Source organism: Sebastes fasciatus, chromosome 14 (genome assembly GCF_043250625.1).
Source record: "Sebastes fasciatus isolate fSebFas1 chromosome 14, fSebFas1.pri, whole genome shotgun sequence".
Lineage (NCBI taxonomy): Eukaryota > Metazoa > Chordata > Actinopteri > Perciformes > Sebastidae > Sebastes > Sebastes fasciatus.
Genome location: NC_133808.1, coordinates 26,912,504 through 26,930,380, shown reverse-complemented (window position 1 = coordinate 26,930,380; position 17,877 = coordinate 26,912,504). Strand labels below are relative to the sequence as shown.

Sequence of the window (17,877 nt, the reverse complement as noted above, 5' to 3'; positions counted from 1 at the left end):
CATATGTCTGCTGGTTATGACCTGTTTAACTAACATCAGCCAGTATTTTATAGGAAAAAAAGCAAAGAAAGTTGAACAAAAACAAGTATATCTGTGCTGCAGAAATACATATTTTCGACTTCTGTTAAACATTTCGAGACCCTACAGATTTATTTGCGACCCCTTGTGAGGGATCCCGACCCTCAGGTTGGGAACCACTAATTTGAGATATTAAAGGTCGGGTCGGTAATGTTGACAAAACAAGCAAGAGTACACTAGATTTTAAAAATGATTCAATCGAAAACCAAAAGCAGTAGCTCCAAAAGTTGCTAAATTTAGTGAGAAAGTCGCTTGTAAACACAGTCTACTTTTTGTTCTGTTAATTAGGGTGTGATTGTGTTTGAACATTAACATTATAATAATATGGAGGATGTATGTGTGTGAGACCAACACTCCGATGAAAAATGAGCTTTGCACTTTACTGGCCACAGAAATGCTTCTGTCGAGGTAACATGATTTCACAAAGTGCCGCCTTATAAACAGGGTTTGCATCCTCTTGTACTGAGGCACTTATGGTACGCTCTTATTACACTTCAGCGCTGCATATATTCATATATCATGTATCCATTCACTTCAAATTGAAGCCTGTATGACTGACGCATTGAAGCACGCACTTCCTGTTTTTAAGTGGATTCAAGTTTGTTCAACTCTGATCTGTGAAATCACACGATCATCCAGTAGAAACACTGAAACAGTGTTTGGAAATGGAGAAATCTTGGTTATTCTGAGGTGTCAGCGCCTTTTTTTGACTCCATGTTCGAATCTAACTGGTGACGTGAGTTGTCAAATCTGTAAATGACTTTTATATATTATAAAATAGAGTTTTAGAATGAATCAACTGTTTGTTATAGAGAGACAATCAGTGTAAGGAGGAGAACGGGCTGGGTGGATGGGTCCACAAACCTTCAGACTGTGCAGGGGCTTCAGGTGGACACGGAGACTGAGTCTGAGCATCAGCTCTTTTTGCAACAGGGACATTTTTTTCCCATGCACTCATCTGCTCTAAAATAGATCCATGATTATGAATCTTTGATGCAAAGAATTTGAGCATTTTTCTTACTTGAATCACTCGAGTTCCTCAGGAAATAGTTTGAGCCCATCTCGAAATCTTTCTGATTTAACCGTATGTGCCTCTTCACAAGAGGACTAGCAGAGAGGCATTTTAATGAAAGTGAGCAGTGTCTCCACTGAGGAGAGTAAATAAACCAATGCTTGTATCATCGTCAGTGTTAAACAAACACTGTTGTTTGTCCTCTTTCCACCACCTATCAACAATGCTGTATATATCTGCCCTCACTGTTTATGTTTATTTCCTTTTTTCAACACTTCAGTTTGTGGGGATATTTCCGTTAGGGTTGCCTTCCCGTCTGTAATTGGTTATCTAGACTTCCACAGTGGGGCTGGTACACTAAAGCATGCTAATCACATTAGGAGCGCAGCTTTTGCACGATGGAGAACAGTACATCAGTGTGTTTACTCCCAGCAGCTGGAATACGTCTATGATCAGCAGCGGAAATGAAAGAAAATGATCCAGGATGATCACATAAGGCTTAAGGGCCAAACTAATCACATGGCCATTCAGCTGGGGATTCACTAATTCACTAATTGCCCATTCGGCCTTCTGTTTTCCCTCTCACGACACAGCTTGTCTACTTGTGATATGAGGACAAATGTTTGGGTTGGCATCATCATCATCTTATTTCTGGTGTGTTGGAAAAAGTGATTTAGCTTGATTAAACTAAAAGACATTTGCAAAGAAAGGGCATTGCAAGGTCATGGACTTTTCATCAGTTGGATAGAAGATGTTCAGTAATGTAGACTGTAAATGTAGACTGTACTGTATATAACAAGTGGACGTAGTCACCGTGATGTCACTCATTGGTTTGTGGACTGACGTTTTGAAGCCTCGAGAAAGTACAGCTGAGGCTACATCCACACTAATACGTTTGCATTTTAAAACGCATAACTTTTGCTATGTTTATGCCTATAGCATCCACACTGCTCTGGCGTTTTCGAGCCCCTAAAATGGAGACGTTTGAAATCGCTGCCGACCCCGTTTTAGTTTTAAAACTCCAGGGTTGTGTTTTAATCTGGACGGACCCATCACGTGAACCTTAAGAAAACAAACAACATCTGTTGTGTTTTTTGCCATGTTGAACGCCGTATACTCGTGTGTTACTTTCAGTAACAGCTCCACCTCGTCGTCAGTCTAAGCAAAGAAATCTTACTGGTCTTACTCGTCGCCATTGCGGTTCTTTCCTGTTTACACCGACACGCACATGCCCAGTGTATGTGAATGGTCATGTGATATGTGTTTTCAGGCATGGTAGTATGGATGGAGATTAATTCTGAAACAGCCCTAAAATGCTTCTCTGAATGGCGTTTTATAACGGAAGTGTATTAGTGTGGATGTAGCCTGAGGCTGATGGGAATGTCATTAGTTTTGCAGGTATTTGGTCATAAACCAAAGTGCTGGACAAACTGAAATTTTGACCTGATGATGGCGCTAGAAGAAAATTCATCTTGAGGGGGACATGAATGTCTGTACCAAATTTTATGGTAATCTGTCCGATAGTTGTTGAGCAACCAGCTGATAATGTCACCTCTGATGGGAAAATGGAAAATCCAAGTTGTGAATTGTGATGTAAGCGTACTATTGTGATGCAGTTCTGTTTATTTTGCCTCAGATAGTGTGTGTGCGTCTACAGTATAATTGTGTGTTTCCTTGCGTGATTGTGGGTGTCTGTACAGTACACTGGGGATCATGGAAAAAAATGGCAAATGACTGATTTTAATGTGAAATGGTTGTGAGCACAAAGGTCTTTGTGACATTTCCGTTTTGGGGCATTGACCTCTGCCAGCCTGCCGCCGTCTTTACAGTCTGCCCAGATGTCCACTGTCTGCGAATGTCACAGATAAACCTCAAACCTCTGCTGTTGGCTGCTTGCATCTGTTCATATCACTTCTTTTTCACATTGAAGGGAGCATGCTGCTCCTGCCTTCACACCCTTTGAGAGGGTGAGGTTAAGAAAGGTGAATTTTATATGTGAGAAAAAGAGGAAAAAACCCTCAGGATGCAGACCTACAGTTTGATGAAACAATTGAATCTTTCACCTTTATCCTATACCGCCTTTCTCGGGAGTGACCAACAGTTTTGTCTGAATTGGTTCAGATGCCACTAAATAATTTATAACACATCTTATGAAAGGCCTTTAAACTGTGTTTTAGGGGGTGTGAGAAATGTTTTTTTAAATACTACAAAGCTTAATAAAAAATATATGACTTGGAAGGAAATAAGAATACAAAACCACGTAGCAGAAAAATACGTGTGCAGGTATTGAGGCAATGTAGCGCCAGAGGCTCCAACTGGTCACCTGAGCAGCAGGAGTTTGGGCTGTTTGACCTGCCGAGCCGGCCGTGAAATGAAAAGATAAAACGTCCAATGTCATCATCATGAGCCCATCTTGTTCCCCCACCAGTCCCTATTGTTCCTTATACACAGTCTGAGAGTAATGTACATAAGAGTCAATGTAAAAGTTACCTGTGGCAAATACTAAACTGAGTATTAGACACCAACTCCTGAGGGAAATATCTGTCTCTTTAGCTGCTAAATGCTCCACTATGTTCACCAGATAGTCTCTAACTGTGTTTGTCTGCAATTTGCTGCTGAGCAGGTAGTGTACTGTGTTTTTTTTTAATGGAAAGCGTTGCATGCTGGGGCTGGAAACAAAGCTGATGAGAATAGTGAGTATGAGCCAAAACCGTACAGTTAACCAAAATATAAAATGCTCTGTAGCGTTGAGGTGAACTGGATGATAATTCTCTGTGGGTTCATCTCTGTGAGCGACAGGTTTCACATTACACCATGAGTTTTTAATATGAAAATATTGATCAGTGCAGTTTTAATGTACATGCAAATGTATAATTAAAATCAAGGGCTAAAATGGATCATTATAATTTTATTGTCTGAATTTGTGGAGTTAATATTTTTTCCCTACTGTATTGATCATAACTAGGGATGCACCGATGCCACTTTTTTTACCCAAGTACTTTACAAGTACTTACATTTGGGTACTCGCCGATACCGAGTACCGATACGAGTACTTCTCTGTGCCAAAAGACCCTCGTTAACAGCCAGCTGGAGGGTGTGAGCGACACACGGCAAGCTGGGGAGTCCCGCATACGAGGCGGTGCGCTGCGACCGCCTCTAGGTTGGCTTGGAAAGGCTCGGGACGAAGGTGCTTCCCAGGGCTGTGGCCAAGTGCTCGCTGCGCCCTCTCTCCCCGCCGGGGAGGGACGGGGCTCCCGGTGAGACTGTTGACCGGGGCGGACTGTCCTTAGTGCGCCCCAACCGCGTCGTGCTGCCAGGGCGAGGCTTGGCCCACGTAAAAGGGCGCCAGGGATCTGCGGCGATGTCTGCAACCCACCTTACCCGTCTTGAAACACGGACCAAGGAGTCTAAAGTACGCACGAGTCAGAGGGTGCAAGCAAAACCCCGTGGCGCACTGAAAGTGAGGGCCGGCGCACGTCGGCTGAGGTGGGATCCCGGCTCCTCGGGGTCGGTCTTGCCCGCATCATCGGGGAGGTGGAGCGTGAGCGCGTGTGATAGGACCCGAAAGATGGTGATGAGAGGTTAACGCTGCCGTAAAGTGGTATTGGGGCCGTTGTATCGGAGCCGTTTTGCGAGTACGAGTACATGAGCACAGTATTGGACCCAATACTCGATACCCAATACTGGTATTGGTATCGGTGCATCCCTAATCATAACATTGTGTGCTGAATGATCAACTAAATGTTAGTTAGCTTCTTTGCAATATGTTTATTGATTAACAGGGAGTAAATTAATGAATATGGTACATACGTATGTAGCTGGGGTAAAAAGGAAAGAATAAAAACATTCATGTTAAAACAGAATGCAAACAAACAAATGCGTTAGTAAGATGTCAAACATAGACTTCAGCTTTTCCCTGTTTTAGTTCAGTCTTGGCTGTTATTACCGTGTGTGTGTGTGTGTGTTGCATATTTGAGCGGCAGCATCTCTGGAAGTCTAATGGCATTTGAATATTTTAAATCCAATTTCTGTATTTTCTTTTGAATTAAACATTAAATAATTGAAGTGAACCTTTGAATAATTCAGGGGCTGCTTGGGAAGCTGAGGTCAGCAGGATGAGGCCACAGATCTAATATGAACAGTTGTAGTGCAAAGTTTTTACATACTGGCCATATTGTACAAACACAGTGGAGATTCTACCACACAGGACACTGAATATCTTTTTGTGAAAAAAGGAACATTTCTCATATAGTATACATGCATTTTATCAATAAGCACATCACCATTTATACTATACTATTGCACTCTATTTCTTTCCCTACTTTTATTTAAATCTTTAATTATTCCCTTAGCTTTTGATGGGTTCATTTTTAAGTCTTTTATCATTACACACAATGTTTTAGTCATTATGCACCTACATTTTAAATGTTTTTTTTTAATTCAACCTGCCTCTTTCTCGTCAAGACTGAGTTTTGCACATCTACATTCATATTTACTTGGTTTAAGTCATAATGCATAATACACAGTCCATTACTGCTCTTAATAATTATAGTTCCTTCATTTGAATATGTTGCTAAATTCCTGCTTCCATGTCGTGTTCAATCCATCGTGACTGAGTTACACGGCATGTGCTTTTTTCCATTAATATTCGGCATGTGAGAAGTGAAGTGGCTCAGTGACATCAGAGAGGGATTTACCTCGTACGATCAAAGCCATCCTTGATATTAGTGTCCTTCACCGCCTCCTCTGCATCCCAGCTCCCACATCCGCCCACAGGAGTCGGCCATCTGGGAGGATTTCAAGAGCCTGTGTGCTCCACATTAAGACGTAATGAGCAAAAAAACATACATGAATATCAACCACATACACATTCTTTATTGTTTGGCCATATTGTTTTTATTATTGAATGAAGCCTGTATAAATAATTTCATAGTTAAACATTTCCATTTTCCCAACTTATTTGCATTTGCAGTAATTTGATTTGAGAGTCAACAGATGGGGGATATAGAAAACATGCAGCTCATCATGCTGTAATCAGAAACAACATTCGTGCCTTTAAAACCATCCAATCAGTCCCATTCAAGTCAACAAAGTAGTGCCCAAATCCCCCAAACAGGAAATATAACTGACCAGCTGAATGAATGAATGTGCTTCCAGTTTTCCTCCCAACCAGTGGGCTACCTCTGGCTCTGAGAAGTGAAGCCAATGCTGAAGTGCCTTAAACTTGCATTCTCTCTAATAGCCAGCAGGGGGCGACTCCTCTGGTTGCAAAAAGAAGTCTGACTGTATAGAAGTCTATGAGAAAATGAGCCTACTTCTCACTTGATTTATTACCTCAGTAAATATTGTAAACATGAGTTTATGCATGCTAGATATCTGGAATGTGTCTGCGATGCATCGGCTCGTGTCTTTGAACAGGTCACACATAACGCTCGGGCGCCAATTTGCAAATGTAGAGACAACGCAGATTTGCCCCTGATCTGGGGCTTTTGTCAGGGAGCTCCAAAAACTGGAAAATCAGGGCTAAAGTTGTAGAGTGTGAACTAGGCATTAGGGAAAGATCATGGTTTGGGTTCAAATTACTACGTTGTTAAGGATATCGAACCTTTGTTGTCATGGTTACAATAATAAACGCTTGCTTAAGGTTAGGGAACGATCTTGGTCATTGTTAAAAGACGCCAATGCTGACTGTCGGTAGTCGACCCATCCGTTTGCTTTCATGTCAGGTTTTTTGGGGATTTGCTGATGCTGATTGTTGTTTCTCTTGAGAGGACAATCTGGAGATGCAGAGTGCAGGATGTGACCAGCAGCAAAGGTTTCGGGATGAATTTGAATGCCTGATATTTGGATGTTGGATGCTTTCACCAGCTGAGCCATCAGTAGTCAGCCCAGAAGTTGACCTTTGAGTCAGTGTATGATGCCACCATCACCATTCTCCCCTCAGGAGGAGGAGTTGCAGAGGATGTGAAGGCCTTTTGGGGCTGGAGAAGGTTGTAAAAGTGACTGATGGATAATTATGTACATTTATCATTTCACTGCTATAGATATTGATCCTACCTGTTTATAAGGTGACATTTTAAGATGGATCATTCGTAACCAGTGCTGTTGTCCTGCTCTATTGATTTGTTAACTATGCATCAATACATTCGGCTTGCACCAAAGTAATTTAAAGGTTAAAGGACATTTTTTAATTTATTAGTCAAACTAAAATTAATTTTTGCTAAGAAATCAGTGTGTAAATCTTTGGTGTTTGCGTTCTTACTTGGTCAAACATAAATTCTGTTCATTCATCAATGATTGCTCCCTCTGCATTAATCAGGGGTATGAGAATTTTTGTTGGACGTTGGTCAACAAATGGCAGCGTCTGCACACATACAGTGATTGCAACTTGGCAGTAGCGTACAAAGTACAATAGAGAGGCAAAGTCCCTCCCCTTCCGGTGGACCCCATTGAGACAAATATTTTTTGGATCCTGTTTGAATTGCGCCATGAATCGCACATATGATGTTTGTCAATTTAAAAGATAATTTTGCAAGTCAAGAAAGTCTGTTTCATATGTGGCAACGGGGTGTTGAAATGGGCAGTGGACGGGATCACACCGGCCAAAACAAAAACAGATGGAGAACATACTGGCTGTAGCATTGCTGTCAGAGAAGCCAGTATTTCAATTCAGCCTGTTTCCTTAATCTCTGATGACCTATCATGGTCATTTTATGATTTATCACAGTAAATATATTACGTAGTGGTCCTTTAATTAATTAAGACAAAAAAAACAAGATATTGGGGTAGGACACCTCAGTAAAATAGCACCTTTTTCCAGCCTCTACAGTCAAAATAAATAAAATAGAATACATAGATAACAGAGACACAGATTTCTTCATATGCTCTGTCTAATTTCGTTTTTACACAATATGCAAACTAACTAATGTTTTGAGAAGAAACAGGTTAACATTTTGCTATGTTGGTTGTTTCTTACAGTAATTTATTCTAGTCGGTAGTGTGACGGCCCCTGCCTCACTACTGAGATGCCAGTGTGGATTTGGCCATTCATTCTTTCCCTCTGTCCTTGAAGGTATCACGGGAGAGGATGCCTGATGCAGAGCACCTGATGCTGGTGCATCCTGAGTATAAAAGCCCCAATCAAGTGCTGCTCTGCCCTCTTTTCCTTCACCTGGACTCATCCCTGTCAGAACCTGCCGGGCTGCCTTTGTTTGGCTTTTCTTTAGTTTCCACTCACAACACATCACACTTCATCATGCTCACACATCCACATCTACATTACTGATGTTACTGACTGACACACTCCACATTTGTAGTTATTTCTGTATATCCTTAATTTATTTGTAATAAATATATTTAATTTACAATCAATCACTGCGTCCTTTCCCGTATTTGTCATGGCCTAGGAGCCGGGCTATGGCAGTAGTCCTGGTATGTTCAATAGGTTGGTAGGGTTAAAAGAAGTCCAGTACGAGCTGGACGTTCACATCAACAGTTACTTTACATCTTACTCCCGTTTGCATTGACACATTGACAACAGGAAGTAATATATCTTGCAAATGTCACACCCAACACAAGGTGACGTCGATCAATAAATTGATTGTCAGTGATTCACTTTCTCCCCTTTTGGCCACAAGTGTCAAGTCTGTGCACGGGATTAACAGTTGAAGAAACTGTTCCTAAAGCAGCCGATAGACCGTTCCATCACGGCCCTTTCAGAGCCTGTTGGTTAATTATGAATATAGAAACTGAGTCCCAGAGTGGATTTTAAATGGGGAATTTCTGTTAATGTTGACTTCATTTCAAGATGCCTGAGAGGCTGTTTCTAAAGCTATATTGGCAAATCCTTTGAGAATATAGAATAATAATCACACTGGCTCTTCGTCAATCCAATAGATTTCTTTCTCTGTGTATCAAAAACCAGATTTGTACAGTGGACACACAGTGGGAGCTCAGAGTGATAGCTCAGCGTTAATCATCCTTATGGCTTCTTCTCCCCAGAGGAAGTCCAGGCTGCTCAATATTCCAAATATAAATCCCATTATTGGCTGGCTGTGATGTATCTGGATCGTCTGCATACATTACAGCAGTTCAACCACCAGAGGATAAAAAGGCAGAGCAGAGAAACTGACACACAACTCTCATGTCCTCATAAATGTTGTGCTTGGTTTCTTCTCCTTTTAAAGTTATAATCCTTAAGATTTTCATGGAATCAAAGCCTATTTTTGGGGTCTACAATAGCCATTAAATGTATTTAAATGTAGTAATTACCTCCTTATTTGGTAGTTTTTATAGAGCGCTGAAGTGAAAGCGTGATTTCTGGGTTCTGGTTCAGAAGTAAGACAACCTCATTGAAAATCCCATTGACATTTGTAACAATTCTAATTGATAAAAATGTAGCCTTACAGTATGTCAAGAGGCTCTCTTCATTTGTTTAGATGATAGCTTTTTGTTTATTTAATGTTTTAAGCTGCCTTTAACAAACACCATTTCCCATGAGCCCTTGACTTCCTGCGGGTTAAACATCACGGCTCGACAAAAGAGGCGAGTCCAAGTGGATTCTGATTTGTCTTATATAGACGGTAAACCCATTACCTTGCACGGCAGCTGGATTATTGCGATAATTTGAGAACACGTGAGAATTGCGGGATGACGAGACCACATGAAAATCCATCTTGTGAGGCTTCAAGTAAAGTGTTTGTGTCCAAACCACAGTGCTACGGACCAATAAACGTCCCGTGATGAGCTACTCGTAGCTATGGGCGTGGCTTAGGTGTGTGACGCCACACGGAGAGGCAACTTTTCGTTCTAAACAACAATGGCAGCTCCTGATTTTATTAAAACAATGAGTTTGCTCTGTCTTTGTTGCACTCGGAACTCTGGGACCTGTAGTGTTGAACTGCACTTGTTGTTAGGACAGAAATGTATTACGACTTAAATGTGCAGTTTTGTTGTTATTCTTGTCTTCCAGCCCGTTTGTACGAAAAGGCGTATAAATGCCACGCTAATGCACGACGCGTATAGCGGGCAATAAGTACACCTTTCTTGATTTCCGCATGTCTTTTGTACGCCATGTATCCTGTAATGACTGCAATGTAAACACATTTATATACAGTATGCTACACTCAGAGTTAATGACATGGTATAAAAAGTGAGAAAGACAACCACCTTTAACCAGGAGACTGGTGTTCGATAACGTTGTTGACCAGACGGTTGTCACTTGACGATTGTCACATGATGATTGTCACATGGTTTTTACTGGCATTTGTGACGTGTTTTCTGTAGTTGTGTTACGTTGTTTCCATACGTGTTTTACTTAGTTTAATTACTTATTTTAAGTCCAACCATGATGTTTTCCCTTAACCTAACTTGGTGGTTTCCTTGCCTGAACCGAAGTTAGTGGTTTTCTTGCCTAAAACTACGGACGTTTGCGCGGCATACAAATGACTCGCTAAAAGGCTAAAGTGCGTACTCATGACACATGGAATGTCCGTGTAATGTTGTGGTATTTATACGCCTTCCTGTGGAAAAGTAATTTTGTTGTTGTGAACTTAACTGCCACTGTTACCGTAGTTTTGTTGCGTGGCGTAAAAATGACAAGTGAAGAGGTGTAGAAATGGCACGCGAAAAGGCTAAAATGTGTACCACCAGGATGCAGATGTCCTGCGCTTTGTGCCCTCTCCATCCATCCCAACCTCCTCCGTATGACTTGCGTGCGGTACAAAAATGCAGCACTTCCTACTGCCACAAAAACACATTTTGTCTCATTTTCAGTTTTTCATTTTCAGTCTTCTGCAACTATTCTGCAAAAATCTCGAAAGCTGGATGCTTTGAGATGAACTCACCTTGTCTGAGGCTTCTTCAATAATCCTCCATCAGAATCAGAAGTACTAGAGAGCGCAACACCGAGGCTGCTGTGTGTGTGCCTTTTCAGAACTGACTGCCAGCCGATGGAGGAATGAATGCTTGATGTCAAGGCCGCCGTACAAAAAAACAACCCAATCTTTCCGGTAATTGAGTTGTCAGCCACTTAGCAGCCGTGAGCGTGCTCCATTATGAAATGTGCACAAATGTTACCGATGGCTCTGGAGAGCGTCCCTGACTGATTTTTGTCAACTATTTGATTCATACGTTGAGGGGGAGGTGTTTATGCAGATGAATGGAGCTCAGATGAGTAGGCTGGACAGACGGGGAAGTGAATGACTACTGCTGCTATTATTTTCCATGTGTGATCGAGGATGAAGAAATCAGTCATGTTACTTGGTGAAAAACATTGCTCAATAGCCGAAACCAATGGAATGGAAAAAGCTTTCAAGTGTTGTTGTCTTGTTATTGTCTCTCTCCGTTGCTCGTGCAGCTGCCTTGCACTCTTCAAGCCACTGCATCTGTCCATTTATTACTACCACCCACTTCCTGTTTTGCAGTTGTCATATTGAATGTTAGTGTGATGACGTGCCTGCGTGGGTGAACATGTAGTCAACAATGTATATGCGGTGGTGAGGTAGATGTGTGTAGACCGTTGGATTCGTGGACAATTGCACACGTGGAAACAAACTGTAAAAATACTGATGGTGAAACTGTGTTTGTGACGTATTCAAAATGCTGCTCGAGAAAACGTGAAGTTTACAGGAAGTGAAACGAAAGCGGAGCCCCTAAGCCAACCACAATGGTTAGAGAGGATCTCCAGAAATGAAACAAAGAACCATTAGATGCTTTTTTTTCCCTCTCTCGTAGCTGGTGTCTCATGAAACTGACTGACTTGTGACCTTCCAACCTTTAGTCTGAGCATCACATCTTTAAATCTACTCACAAACCACTCTTGAAGTCTAGCCGTGTTCGTGCCTGTATGATGCGTTTTTTGTTTGATATTGCAACTGTCGTTTCTCCCTGTGATGAAACCAGATGTCCTCTCATCGGATCACTTGGACGGTTAAATGCCACCTGTGTCCGAGCCCACATAGCGCACCCACACACTTACGGTTTGATAGATGAAAAACAACGAAAAAAAAATAAAACAGTCAATCAGGGGAACTGTAGAGGAGGTTTCTTGCACAGTTTCATTTTCTTTTTCTCATTTAACAAAGAGATGATTAGGTTCTGCTGTAAAGACGGTGGTTTTCCCAGAAGAGACATCTCAATAATTGACTAGTTTATGAGAGGAATGATTACGTGAGTCAAAACAGTCACAATAATATTCTGATAATAAAGATATAAATGCATAAACAAACCTGTCTTCTGTTTAAGCCCAGTCTCCTAAGAATTATGTTCCATACAACAAAATTGCATTGTGAACATAAACTGTATATAAGAAGTGGACGTAGTTACTGTGACATCACCCATTGGTTTGTAGAATCCGTTTTAAAGCCTCGAGTTTGGTATTTTGGCCGTCGCCAGGTAGTTTTTTTTGGAACCAGAAGTGACACGAGAGGGTGGAGCTGCGAAGCTGGAGGGTGAAGAACAACCAAATGCTGAATAAGATATAACTGCTAGATGTGTAAATAGGTAATGGTTCTCTGAAAGCTTGAACGTTCTCATCCCAACGCGTAACTACTGCCAATTTGTCATGCGTCACTTTATATTTGGCATTAAAACCGCTATGGTAACCCTTGGCCTCACAAAGTTAGGTGTAGGAAAGAAATACATGGTTGGGATTAAAACTACTACGTTTGTACAGTGAAAATGATACTGAACATTGTGAACACGGGACAGGAACAAACAGCTGATTGTAACGGGACGCACGAGACACGAACAGCGGTCTCCTGGATGAAAGCCTTGTGTTTGTTGGACCCCCCACCTCCACTCCCGCCCGCCTGATGTGTCACTTTCGTTCGTTATACTACTTCACCACTCCCAGAACGCTCTTTCTTGGAGTGTTTACTGTTGCCGCGGATGGGTTTACATTATAGTTAATGGAACGCCCGGTGCGGCAGTACCGAACGCCAACAGCCGTGACAAATCCTCAGTATTTAACGCCCTGGGAATAAGAACAGGCTGGTTCACAACTTGCTTCCGGCTGTCCCCAAGTGACCAAGAAACAAATCCACCATTGCAGGTTTAACCAAAGTGGTTTTGTTGTCTGAACTAACCACCAGGATTCAGATGGCTCCTCTGTTGTTAAAGTCCTGCGCTTTGTGCCCTGTCCATCCATCCCAACATCCTCCATATGACTTACGTGCGGTACAAAAATGCAGCACTTCCTACACTGGAAAACCTGTTGTCATTGAAAATAATCCAGGCAGCAATTATGCTGCCCGTTGCAACATATGTGGTGAAATAATTACTATATAAACTATAATTTCTAGGAGACAGGGTTAGCATAAAACCAAATCCTTCACAAGATCTTTTTTAAGGAAACTTTTGAGTTATTCCCAGCTCGTATGTAACGGGGATGTCAGTGAAACGTAACCCAGACGAAAACAATCTGCTTTTGATCACAAAAGAGGCAACATTGTGCTATTTTCATCCTTCTCAAATTAAGCTGAGGGCCATTTGTTTTGCTGCAGTTTAAGCCCTTTCTCTGTCATTGCCGGTGGCTCATGTTCAAGTTACATCATCATCTCTGACATTCAACAGGCCCCCTTTCCCTCCTCTGACGTTCCACCAACAAACCAGTGCTTGAAAGTTATCAGCGCATGTTGTACATTCTTTGGGAAGCGGTAGAAACTTGGAGCGAATCGTGTTTTTCGCCTCCAACACAATCACATTCCTCTGGGCTACTTTGGAGAACCAAGGCAGCAGGAGAGCCAATTTCCCTTTTAAGATTAGTTCGTGCCCTGTAGGCTATTTTTTTCGCTCACAGAGTTCCCATCGTTAGGATTGTCCCCATCTTTGGGTCGTGGCTTTACAGTACAACCTCCGCTTCTTTCCTCTCTGCTGCTTCGAGTTACAAATGAATGATAAGCAACACAGAAATTGTATTCACTGAAATTGACAAACGGCTGAGTTTAACATCCAGGCGTCAGGATGATGGAAATGTGAGAACGAGGGGAGAGAGAGAGAAATAAGGCACGCTTCTCTTGTTTCTCTGGGGATCAGCCTCTTTTAGCTACAGCAGCAGGAAGCAATGCAGGATCCTGTGAAATGAGGATACACAACACGTGTGTGTGAGTTTGAAAGAAAAAATAAAATAGGTGAATGTGTGTGTGTGTTTGCTGTGAGAGGATCTGTGAAAAAGAGAGGTAGATAGATGTCTGCTGGCTTTACTCATCAATGACTTCACTACAGAAATAGCCAGCAGCACAACAACAGGCCGACACATTTCTGTGACACCTTTTAGAGTTGTCTGTGACATAGTGTGCAGGATGTACTCTGTGTGTGTGTGGGTGTGTGTGAGGGGGAGACATAATGTAATGGTAAATGTGAGAACTGTACTGCAGAGGAGAAGAGATGAGAGGAAGCAGAGTTTGAGTGAGCTCGGTACAGTTTTATGTGCTTTGACATGCTCTGCAATAGTTCCCTGCTTCCATGGCAATGTACGTTTTTTTCCCCAAGTAAATGTTGAATTTTATGAGTGTCAAACTCGTACTGTTTGAGTTTGATTTAGGTAAAGAACTTAATTATTATATCAAGCTGCATTTTTGGGGTTATTTGTTTGCATCCACTCCTTCCTGTTGTATTATAATGCATTGTAAAACTTGACATGCAGTAGGATTACTATAATTAAAGGACCAATATGTAATATATTTACTTAGATAAATCATAAAATGACCATGATGTGTCATCAGAGATTAAGGAAACATGCTAAATTGAAATACTGGCTTCTCCGACAACAATGCTATAGCCAGTATGTTCTCCTTTGAAATTTCCATACCGGTCTGCAAAGGATAATAATGCGCTAATGCAAATTTGTTTTAACGCCACTAATTTCTTAAAATGCATTAACGCAACTTGCGATTTTTAATTAATCTCTTAAAAATCCAACGGGCCGCCGCTATTTTATCTTTCGGAGGTTGTAGTGGGTTCAGTTTTAGAGCTAGAGTGAAGATACTGGCATCATATGAAACCAAAAAAACCTAAGAAATCCACTGGTACCAACAATGTCACACTAGCTTGTCATGAAGGGGTCCCTTGACCTCTGACATCCAGATATGGGAATGAAAATGGGTTCTATGGGTACCCACGAGTCTCCCCTTTACAGACATGCCCACTTTATGATAATCACATGCAGTTTGGGGCAAGTCATAGTCAAGTCAGCACATTGACACACTGACAGCTGTTGTTGCCTGTTGGGCTGCAGTTTGCCATATTATGAAATATAAAAAATGTGCAATTAATTTGCGATTAATTGCGATTAACTGTGGACAATCATGCAATTAATTGCAATTTTATATATATATATATATATATACACTGAAATGTAAACGTGTAAAACTAAGAATATAATGGGTTAAGTTTCTCCTAGTTTTTAGGTTCTGTTCTGCACAACATTTGAAGCTTAAAAGGCAAAAATAAGAATTGAAGTTGAAGTTAATTTTCCCGTTCACTGATTTGTTATTCTCTATAGAAAAAAAATACAAAGAGAGGAAAGACAGATTTAACCCTGCAGACGGGTGAATGAGGGAGGAAAAGACGACTCACTCACAGCTGTTGATCAGTGAGACAGAAAGAGGGAAAAGAGGAAGAGAGAGGAAACTGAACACGGGCAAGCAGAGAGAGAGAGAGAAAGCATTAACCATGCGCACATGAGAATCAGAGTCAGAAAGAGAGAGAGAGAGAGAGAGAGAGAGAGAGAGAGAGAGAGAGAGAAGGAGAAGGGAGGGCAGCAGAGGGAGAAAAAAGGCTTAATTAATTCAGGGTGGATGGGAGGGATGTTGCTGCTGTCCCTGCCGAGGCTTCAGTGCCTCTGCTGTCGTGCTGCCTGTAAGCCGAGTGTTTGTGTTGAGCAGAGAGGACGACTTGGCTGCTGCTGACTGCTGCTGACTGCTGACTGAGAACCAGACACCAGTCCAGCCCGGCTACGACTCCACTGACTGTCTGACTAGCTGGCTCTTCAGTGAACCACCCAGCAGGGATGTTACATGGACTATAGTGGGAGCAGCGATGGCCAGAGGTAGGGAAGACTTTCTCTGTGATTACTCCTCCTGTTGTCCCAGTTCTGTCTCTTGCTTCCTTGTCGATGATCATGCTGGGTTTTTTATATGTCGTCTGATCCGTCTTTGCTGTTTCTCTCTTGACTCTATTTTTTCCTGCACATGCTTAAATATTTTAGTTTTGACACATTTCCCCGTCTTGTTTCTTGCAGAATTCTCCTTTTCTGACCCAATTTTGTTTTTTGCTTACGAGTCAAAATGTGCCTTTTCTCTCTCCAACTTTTTTTTATTATTATTTAATTTGCTTTATCCGAACCAGACATGCTTTGTGGTGATTTTTTTTGCGATAAATGGCATCTCAACTTGCCAACTTGTAGTTGAGGAGGTGAGACACAACACTGGATGTGATGTGTGTTTGGGTGGAGATGGATTAGAAACAAAATGTCTCAGACTCATTCTTACCTTCAGGGACCAGCTGGAGACAAAACAATTCAACATACTGTCGTTAGATCAGTCGGTATCCAGTGACGGTGTCAAGCATCACCCCTCAGGGTCAAAGTCACTCTTTTCTGGGAATAAAAAATCAATCAAAAGGCTTTATATTTTTTGCAAGTGTAATGTAATGAGCTGTAACATGTTACACCAATAGGATGACCTTTGTTAGGGAGTTGCAAGGAGAAGGGCATAACTCTTTTTACAAAAACATTTCTCATAATTATGTGCTGTATTACCAATTTTCAAACAGGATATATTATGTATTATATATATTGTGAAAAACTCACGTTTTCAGTGCTTGTGCACATACATTTGGGTATCTGGAGTAGAGATGTTCCGATACCATGTCCTCGATTGCGATATCTGAACTTGCAGTATCAGCCGAGTACTGAGCTGATACCAGCGTGATAAGAGATATATAGTAGCTGTTTACTACTGACCATGTATGGATGTGATTTGACTACTATCTTTGGATTTTCACTGTGAAATATTGCCAAATGGCTGACATTTTCCTCCCTCTGACTGCCGTTACCGTTACGCTCTCCACTAGCGTCGCACTGTTGTTGTTTGCTATCGTCATTTGACAAACTACCTGCAATCAGTTCTTCTTCGCTGCTCTAAAACAGTAGTTGCCAGTGGCAACCATGATACAGGCTACTGTTTTGGAGCGGCGAAGAAGAATTGATTTCTGGTTAAACAAGTTTTTTTTTCCCGAGTTAATAAATTATGGTATCGGAACGGTGCATAGACTGGTGATCCCGAATTTTGGGCAGTATCGGGACGCATTTCCGATACTGGTATCGGTATCGGAACAACTTTAATCTGGAGTACCAACCCACCAACTGTGAAATAAAACAACCTAGTCAGTTTTTTGTGAGCTGCCTTGTAGAGCTGCACAATTAGTTGAAATTTTAAATCACAATATTACCAACTGCAATTTTCAAATCGCAAGAGGGGCAGTATTTGTTAATGGTGAAATGTGTGTCAAAATACCATTTTAAATTAAATATTGTGGTGCTGCAGAGACGTCCTGGCCTACACATCATATTCTACAGAAAACATCTTTGTTTGGTACAGATCCCCGCAAAAATCACACCATAATCATTTTAATATGTTTTTCAATGAAAATGAGAATAATGATGTAAAAATGATCATTCCCTCTAATATCGCAAATCATATCGCAAGTGCAATATCAGTCAAAATAACCACAATTAGATCAGAAAACATGTGATTCTACCAGTAATTCAGATTTATGTCACATAC

The 17,877-nt window shown here is 41.4% G+C and overlaps 1 protein-coding gene across 4 annotated transcripts in view; it reads left to right on the top strand.

Moving 5' to 3' along the window:
* The window catches only part of dgkg (diacylglycerol kinase, gamma), a 135,099-nt gene that overhangs the window by 12,979 nt on the left and 104,243 nt on the right, over window positions 1-17,877 (top strand). For 3 of the 4 annotated variants that reach the window (XM_074657613.1, XM_074657612.1, XM_074657610.1), the window contains exon 4: window positions 15,976-16,139. The gene's annotated coding sequence lies outside the window, so the exon portion shown is untranslated. Of the gene's footprint in view, window positions 1-15,762; window positions 16,140-17,877 lie in introns of those variants that run through there. The other variant, XM_074657611.1, reaches the window with a different exon arrangement.